The sequence below is a fragment of the Herpailurus yagouaroundi genome, unplaced genomic scaffold (genome assembly GCF_014898765.1).
Source record: "Herpailurus yagouaroundi ecotype Mexico unplaced genomic scaffold, PumYag 201, whole genome shotgun sequence".
In the NCBI taxonomy this organism is placed as follows: domain Eukaryota; kingdom Metazoa; phylum Chordata; class Mammalia; order Carnivora; family Felidae; genus Herpailurus; species Herpailurus yagouaroundi.
The window spans coordinates 4,938,923-4,948,916 of record NW_024412432.1 but is presented as its reverse complement, the minus strand read 5'-3'; positions in this window follow the sequence as shown (position 1 = coordinate 4,948,916).

Below are 9,994 nucleotides of genomic sequence, written 5' to 3'. Positions count from 1 at the left end.
CCCCCCCCCCGCTCTATTCCCTGGGCACCACTGGAAAGCTCAGCCCTTTCCTGACCTCGAGGAGAGTCTATAAAGAGACAGCTGGGCTCCAGAACACAAGGAGATTGCACCTTGTGGCCAAACCTCAATAAATTAGATGCCTAGAGCTGCAGTGAAAAAAATAGCAAGCTGATTTATTTTTTGCTTTTTCGTAATGTGGCTACGTATAGTCACGAAAATGGTAATGTTAAATTGGCCACTAAAGGCAAAGACAGTGTTTTTTTAATCAGAGCCAAAGTGATGTGTCAGAAAGATTGAATACTGATTCACCCCCTTCTGTTTTGACTGCCCGTAAAGCCACTGTAATAGATTCTTAATAAATACTTGACATTTACTTTTTTTCCAAGAGCATGGATCATGTTTGCTGCTGTTTATGCTAGCTGCTACAGAATGCAAAATTATTACAACCAGGTAGAGAAATAAATTGAGACCTGTGAAATTTTTGCTTTGTTTTCTTATCATCATGTTTCAACAAAATTAAACAGTTGTGAAGGCAGTTCAAAAGGTAATCCAAGGTGCAGGACACCTGCTTCTTGCAGTTTGCCCTTGGCAGAGTCTTTAACGAGAGATTGCCATTTCAGAAATGCCAAAATTTCCCTGGCTGTGAGCACTGAAAGGTAGATTACAGTATTTTAAGGAATTTTAAAACAAGAACCACCCCAAACCACCCAGACTTAAAAGCATATCTAACAACACCTAATTACAATTACCTAAGAATATTTAACATTTTACAGACATTATATATAACACACATAAAACTTTATTCAAAGAGCATCTTCCTAAATGAATCAACCTTCAATATATAAAGATATAGAAATAAATATAAGTGTGTGTATATAGAATTTGAATCCCACTTTAGCAAAGCATCATTAGTGTGGTTTGATGGCCAGGACACAGATCTAGTGGATTAAACCACACAACTAGGGAAAGGGCCAAGCCATTCCCTGTCTGTCACTCTTTTCCACTATTTTAAACAGTTTCCCCAACACTGTTATGATATATAAAACTGAATACAAATAATCGTGTGATGTAGATCAGTCTGATCACATAATAATATTCACTTAACTCTGATTCCTCAAATCAGTCTAGTCAGCGCCTTTAGGTATTCAGTAAATGTTTAGGGTTCTTTTGTTTTTTGTTTGTTTGGTTTTTTTTTAACTCTGGACTAGGCAGAGAAAGAAAGATGAGCAGTGGAGCCCAGCTATCTCTTTCTCCTCCTCTTCTGCTGATTTTCCTGCCTCCATACTTTTAGTAGAGTAACATACAAAGTGCAACAAACATTGTAACAAAACTATATAGTCATATGGTTTAGAACAGCCATGGACATATCCAGTCCTCTGGAGTTCTAGGATTGTTATAGCTATTCTACGTTATTCAACAATCATCAGTTTATCAAGCACCTTATGTGCCAGACCAATCCTGAAATCTTTGGAAGAGATAAGCAAATGATAACACTCAACAAAAACCTAACAGCTGCCTGCCCTCTGTGAAACTAAAAGGTTTGATATATCCATAGATGGATAGACAAAGAAGATGTGGTATAAAGATGTGACAGATAGACAATGGAATGTTACTCAGTCATTAAAAAAATAAGTGAAATCTTGCTACTTGCAACAACATAGATGGACATAGTGGGTATTATGCTAAGTGAAGTAAGCTAGACAAGAGAAAGGCATGATTTCCCTCATATGTGAAATTTGACAAAACAAAGCAAATGAACAAACAACAACAACAACAAACAGATTCTTAAATACAGAGAATAAACTGGTGATTGCCAGAGGGGAGGTAGGTGGGTGGGATGAGCAAAATAGATGAAGGATATTAGGAGGTACAAACTGCCAGGGGGCACCTGAGTGGCTCAGAGTCAGTTAAGTGTCAGACTCTTGATTTCAGCTCAAGTCATGATCTCACGGTCCGTGATTCGGGCACTGAGTTGGGCTCTGTACTGAGCATGGAGCCTGCTTGGGATTCTCTCTCTCTCTCCCTCTCTCTCAACCCTGCCCCCACTGTTCTCTCTCTCTCTCTCTCTCTCTCTCTCTCTCTCAGACACACACACACACACACACACACACACACACAATCAAATAAATAAACTTAAAAAAAAAAAAAGGTACAAACTTCCCATTACAAAATAAATAAATCACAGGGATGAAAAGTGCAGCATAAGTAACATAGTCAATAATATTATAATAACTTTGTATGGGGGCAGATGGTGACTACACAGTAACATGTTGATCCCTGTGCAATTCTAGAATGACCACATCACCAGATTGTACACCTGGAATGAAAATAACATTTCATGTCAACTATGCTTCCATACAAATAAATAAATATCCATATCCGTAAACCACTGCACCCTCATTTTCTTTATTTGTGAAATGGAAATTAAATATTCTTGCCAAATGTAAAGTCTTAAAATTTGGCATAGCCTTTAGCCTCATCATAGGAATTTATCCTAAGGAAATAACAAGGAAAATGTGCAGAGATTTAGCCAGAAGGATGTTCATCCCAGAGTGGTGTCCAAGCTGTCTTACATGCTCAACAGAAGACACCCAATTAAACACAATATTTTACACCCATGCAATAGATCACTAGGAAGCCATTAAAAATAACGTGGTAGGGGGGTGCCTGGGTGACTCAGTCGGTTGAGTGTCCGACTTCGGCTCAGGTCATGATCTCGCAGTTTGTCAGTTCGAGCCCCGCGTCGGGCTCTGTGCTGACAGCTCAAAGCCTGGAGCCTGCTTCAGGTTCTGTGTCTCCTTCTCTCTCTTCCCCTTCCCCACTCATGCTCTGTCTCCCTCTGTCTCTCAAAAATGAATAAACATTTTTAAAATTTTTTTTTAAGTAATAACGTGCTAGAGCAAGAGTTCTTAACGTGGGGTGCAACAGGTTTAACTCCTCCTGTACAGCCATGGATTTACCTTGAGGCTGAAGAAGGCCCGCTGAGTTCTGAGTTTGCTGAGAGTTAAAGGATTTTCTAGACATGAAGGAGAAGCCAGATTGCAATCGAGAAGCATTTCTATATAAGCATTTCTGATAAACTTCCTGAACAGATTAAATTTAAAAAGGATCTGAATTGAATAGATCACATATGAGGGCATAAAATGAGCCTCAATAATTAGAGAAGACTGGGTCTTTGAGGAAAGGCGGTCACAGCTACAGTGGAGCTCTGGGCACCCCTGCTCCTGACTCCCTGCTGTTTGCCTCACCAAGGAACAAGTCAATCAGAAAGCCACACTGCAGCCTAGCCTTTGGTTTTGGTTTTTGTTTTTTTTTTTGTTTTTTTAAGTTTCTTTATTTTCAGAGAGAGAGAGGGAGAAAGAGAATCCCAAGCAGACTCCAGGCTGGCTGTCAGTGCAGAGCCCAGTGTGGGGCTCAATCCCATGAACTGTGAGATCATGACCTGAACTGAAATCAAGAGTTGGATGCTTAACTCACTGAGGCACCCAGGTGCCCCCAGCTATGGCTTTTAAAGTCAGCAGGAAGATATCCATGAATCCAGAGGTGGCAATTCACCAAAGTAGAATTCCTCTAACCAGCTGCAGTGTAAATCTTTGGAGAAGGTATGTGCTGACTTGCTCATACAAGGTGCAAAAGAAAAGAATCTCAAAGTGAAAGAACCAGTTCAGATGCCTACCAAGACTGAGCATCACTATAGGAAAGACTCCTTGTGGTGAAGGGTCTAAGACTTGGGATTGTTTTCAGATGAGAATCCACAAGCAACTCATCGATGTGCACAGTCCTTCTGAGATTGTTAAGCAAATTACTTCCATCTGGGGGCGCCTGGGTGGCTCAGTCAGTTAAGCATCCAACTTCAGCTCAGGTCATGATCTTGTGGTTCATGGGTTTGAGCCCTGCATTGAGCTCTGTGCTGACATTTCAGAGCCTGGAGCCTGCTTGGGGTTCTCTCTCTCCCTCTGTCTCTGCTCCTCCCCTGCTCGTTCTTTCTCTCTCTCTCTCTCTCTCTCTGTCTCTCAAAAATAAATAAACATTAAAAAAATTTTTTGAATTACTTCCATCTTTGGAGTACTTCCATTGAACCAGGAGTCAAGGCTGAAGTCACTATTATAAATGCTTAAATCAACCTTTTTAATAAACTGATTATCAATTGTTTAAAAAAAATCAAGGGAAGGGAAGCAAAAATAATATAAAAAGAGAGAGGGAGACAAACCATAAGAGACTCTTAACTACCAAGAATAAACTGAGGGTTGCTGGCGAGGTGTTGGATGGGAGAATGGGCTAAATGGGCAAGGGGCATTAAGGAGGGCACTTGTCGGGATGAGCACTTGGTGTTACATGTAAGTGATGAATCATTAAGTTCTATTCCTGAAAAAAAAAATTTTTTTGAGGGGTGCCTGAGTGTCTCAGTCACTTGAGTGACCAACTCTTGATTTCAGCTCAGGTCATGATCCCAGAGTCGTGGAATCAAGCCCTGTGTCAGGCTCTGCGCTGAGCTTGGAGCCTGCTGAAGATTCTCCCTCTCTCCCTCTGCCCCTCTCCCCATTTTGTGCTCTCTCTCAAAAATTAAAAACTTCTTTAAAAATTTTTTGAGAAGATTGAAATCATACCATGCTCCTTTTCTAATCACAACAATATGAAACTACAAATAAATCACAAGAAAAAACAGAAAAATAATACAAACACACAGAGACTAAGCATGATACTAAACAAACAGTGGGTCAAAACTTAATCAAAGAAGAAGTTTTAAAAATGCATGGACACAAATGACAATGAAAACACAACAGTTCAAAATCTTTGGGACACTGCAAAAGCAGTCCTAAGAGGAAAGTATACAGTAATATAAGCCTACGTCAAGAGACAACAAAAAGAGGAGTGCCTGGGTGGCTCAGTTGGATAGGCAACCGACTTCGGCTCAGGTCATGATCTCGCGGTCTATGAGTTCAAGCCCCGTGTCGGGCTCTGTGCTGACAGCTCAGAGCCTGGAGCCTGCTTTGGATTCTATGTCTCCCCCTCTCTCTCCCCCTCCCTGCTCACGCTGTGTGTCTGTCTCTCAGTAATAAATAAACGTTAAAAACAAATTAAGAGACAACAAAAAACTCGAATAAACAATCTAACCTTACATCTAAAGGAACTAAAAAAAGAGAACAAAGCCCAAGGTGAGTAGAAGGGAGGAAGTAATATAGACAAGAAATAAATGTCATAGAGACTGAAAAAAACAATAGAGAAAATCAAGGAAACCAAGAGCTGGTTCTTCGAAAAGATAAACAAAATTGATAAGCCCTCAGCCAGACTCATCAAAAAAGAGAAAGGATCCAAATAAATAAAATCAGAAATGAGAGAGGAAACGTAACAACTGACCCCACAGAAATACAAAGTCTTCTAAGAGAATACTATAAAAAAATCATATGCCAACAAATGGGACAACCTAGAAGAAAGGGATAAATTCCTACAAATATATATATAACTTCCCAAAACTGAGTCAGGAAGAAATAAAAAATCTGAACAGATCAATTATAAGTAACAAAATTGAATCAGTAATCAAACAACTACCAAAAAAATGAAAATCCAGGACCAGATAAATTGACAGTGGGATTCCATCAGGCATTTAAATAAGAGTTAATACCTATTCTTCTCAAACTATTCCTCAAAATAGAAGAGGAAGGAAAGCTTCCCAATACATTCTATGAGGCCAGCACTACCCATGATATGAAAACCAGACAAAGACACCACAAAAAAAGAAAACTATAGGCCAAAATCCCTGATGAACACAGAGGCAAAAATCCTCAACAAAATATTAGAAAAACACATACAAAAATACATTTAAAAAAAATCATTCACCATGATCATGGAATTAATTCCCATGATAAAAGGATTATTCAATATTCATAAATCAAGCAATGTCATACACCACATCAACAAAACAAAGGCTAAAAATCATTTGATCATCTCAATAGATGCAGAAAAAGGATTTGACAAGATTCAACATCCATTAATCCGTGCAACATACAGATTCAATGCAATCCCTACCAAAATACCACAGCATTTTTTCACAAAACTAGAACAAATAATACTAAAATTTGTATGGAACCACAAAAGACCCCATATAACCAAAGCAATCCTGAGAAAAAAAGAATGAAGTTACTAGATTTCAAGATATACTAGAAATCTGTAGTAATTGAAGAAATATGATATAGACACAAAAAATAGACACATAGTTCAATGGAACAGATAGAGATTACAGAAATAAACTCACAGTTATTTTCAGTTAATCTATGACAAAAGAAGCAAGAATATACAATGGGGAAAAACAGTCTCTTCAATAAATGGTGCTGGAGAAACTGTAAAAGAATAAAACAGGACCATTTGCTAACACCATACACGAAATAAACTCAAAATGGATTAAATCCCTGAAACCATAAAATTCCTAGAAAAGAGCAGAAGTAGTAATTTCTCTGCCATCAGCCACATTTGTCTAGATATGTCACCTAAAGCAAGGAAAACAAAGCAACAATAAACTATTGGAACTATATCAAAATAAAAAGCTTCTGCACAGCAAAGGAAACCATTAACAAAACAAAAAAGATAGCCTACTGAATGGGAGAAGATATTCGCAAATGATATATCCAGTAAGAGGTTAATATCCAAAATATATAAGGAACTCAATACCAAAAAAAAAATCCAATTAAAAAATGGGCAGAGTACTTAAAAACATTTTTTCCAAGGACAGACAAAAGGCCAATAAACACGTGAAAAGATGCTAATCATCTTTTCTAATCATCAGGGAAATGCAAATCAAAACTACAAAGAGATATCACCTTACATCAGTTAGAATAGCCAAAATCAAAATGACAAGAAATAACAAGTGTTGGCAAGGTTCTGGAGAAAAACAAACCCTCATACACTGTTGGTGGGAATGTAAATTTGTACAGTCACTGTGGAAAACAGTATGGAAGTTACTCAAAAATTAAAAATAAGAATACTGAATGAGTCAATAATTCCACTATTAGGTATTTACCCAAAGAAAACAAAGACACTAATTCAAAAAGATATATGCACCCATATTTTTTGTTGCGGCATTATTTACAAAAGCCAAGATATGGAGCCAACCTAAGTATCTAACAATAGACAAATGAATAAGGAAAATGTCACACACACACACACACACACACACACGCACACGCACACACACACACACACAGAATATTGCTTAGCCATAAAAAAAGATCAGACTGTGCCATTCAAGATAACATGATGCATCTAGAGGGTATTATGCTAAGGGAAATAAGTCACACTGAGAAAGACAAATGCCATATCAAAAAGCAGAATCACACCTATAAATACAGAGAATAAATTAATGGTTTCCAGAGGAGAGGGGGATGGTGGAATGGGCAAAACGTGTGAAGGGGAGAGGGTGATACAGGCTTACAGTTCTGGAATGAATAAACCATGGGAATAAAAGTAATGGCATAAAGAATACCATCAATAATACTGGAACAGTGATGTAATGGGACAAATGGTAGCCACACATGGGGTGAACATAGCATAATGTATAAACTTGTCAAATCACTAACTGATTTGTATAACTGCAACGACTATAACATTGTGTGTCAACTATACTAAATTTTTAAAAATGCATAAATGAAAATAAATTTTAAAATTTTAACATAGAAAATAAAAAAGAATCGAGTCTCCCAAGTTTCCAGCAAGATATTGCAATCACTCACTCTACAAAAATATTCACATTTATATATGTGAATTATATATAAATATTTATAATTTTGCATTTTTTTTCCTTTTAGAGGGCTCCCAACAAGTGTGAGAAAAAGAAATTTTTCCATCATTTTCAAGTCAGCTTCTCAATCCTACAATTTAGACAACTGTGTTTGTTTTAAGTGTTTATTTCAATTCCAGTTCGTTAACATCGAGTGTGCAATTAGCGTCAGGTGCACAACATAGTGACTCAGCACTTCCACACAACACCTAGTGCACATCGCAACCAGTGCACTCCATGTCTTTGTTTTGTTTTGACTAACCAAAATAAAATAAACTTTTTAAGCAAAAATCATAAACACCAGAAGTACCATTGTTTCCTATTTAATAAAACTGTTCAGCATTTCCAAAAGACTTCCTCATCAATAACTAACTGATTCGAAAACATTAAAGAAATGTTTCATATCAGCTATTCAGAACTTCCTGGGTAGAATCTGAAACAAGCCCCCTCACCATCGCCCCCCCAACCACAGGGTGGAGGGCACAGAGAGATAAAAAAAAAAAAAAAAGAGAGAGAGAGACAATCCACTCCAGATTGGTAGGTCTTGAGCGGCCACAAGATGAGCTCTCTGCAGCCATCTGACAATTCGTAAATGGCAAAGGCCTTAACTGGGTTCAGCCACAGATACCACCCAGAAAGTCTCAACACCAGCCATCTCAAGGGCAGCCTCCAGGAGTGGGGAAAGCAAGGAGAACGCACGTTCCAAACACAGGGGAGGGGGTGAGGAGGCTGTGATTTCAGGGGTTCAGCTCACATGAGTCATGTCATCTTGATACTCTCCCCTAATACCATTAATTAGAAGAAATTTAGAAACAGAGTCAAAACTAAATTCACTTTTTCACATTTAAGAAACTTTTCGGTGTCTATTATTGAGAAAAGCAACTTGTTGAACTGTATAGAGTATATGAGCCCATTTGGATTGTTTAAAAATCAATACTATGGATGGGGCGCCTGGGTGTCTCAGTCGGCTGAGCGTCTGACTTCGGCTCAGGTCAGGATGTCTCAGTTTATGAGTTTGAGCTCTGCATCGGGCTCTGTGCCAACAGCTCAGAGCCTAGAGCCTGCTTGGGATTCTCTCTCTCTCTCTCTCTCTCTCTCTCTCTCTGCCCTTCCCCCGTTCACACTCTATCTCTCCATCTCTCTCAAAGATAAACATTAAAAAAAATTTTTTTTAATCAATATGATAGAAGAGACCACGCATTTACACTCTCATTATCAAAGTTATGTCAGGAAAAATAGGATTCTATTTGCTAAGAAAGAGACCGTTCTATTTACTAGAATTACTAGAGGACAAGTTGAGGTAGGTGCTACCACTTTATATATTTTGCACTGTTTAAAACATTTTTAAAGTAAGCATGCGATGTAACCAAAGATAAAATAAAAATTGAAATCCAAAAAATAGAAGAGAGCCTCAAAAATTATATAGGCTTCAAAGCCCACAAATGCTAGATCCTAGAATATACTTTGAAGTTCTAACAACAGTTATCACTTGGCAGTGGGAGTGCAAATCATTTCAAATTTGTTCTTTTTCTTTCTCTATTTATTACATTTTCTACAATAAAATATTTTAACAAAAAAAACTAAAACATTCCCTAATTTATAGTCATAACTAACTCTGAAGTTGTGAGTAGATTAAAAGGTAGGGTATATGTTAAAGCAGGCAGTAAATCATAAGGCACTTACAAATGTTAATTACTGTTCACCTGGCTTTAAAGCAGGTGAACACAATAGGCTGGATTAGCCTGAAACCAGGAGTAAGCATTAGAAAATCTCATTCATACATTAATCTCTTCTGTCACAATGAACCTTGTAGACAAACACCGTTTTTTTAATTTGATTTTTTTTTAGTTTACATCCAAGTTAGTCAGCATCTAGTGCAACAATGATTTCAGGAGTAGATTCCTTAGTGCCCCTAACCCATTTAGCCCATCCCCCCTCCCACAACCCCTCCAGTAACCCTCGGTTTGTTCTCCATATTTAAGAGTCTCTTGGGGGCGCCTGGGTGGCGCAGTCGGTTAAGCGTCCGACTTCAGCCAGGTCACGATCTCGCGGTCCGTGAGTTCGAGCCCCGCATCGGGCTCTGGGCTGATGGCTCGGAGCCTGGAGCCTGTTTCTGATTCTGTGTCTCCCTCTCTCTCTGCCCCTCCCCCGTTCATGCTCTGTCTCTCTCTGTCCCAAAAATAAATAAACGTTGAAAAAAAAATTAAAAAAAAAAAAAAAAGA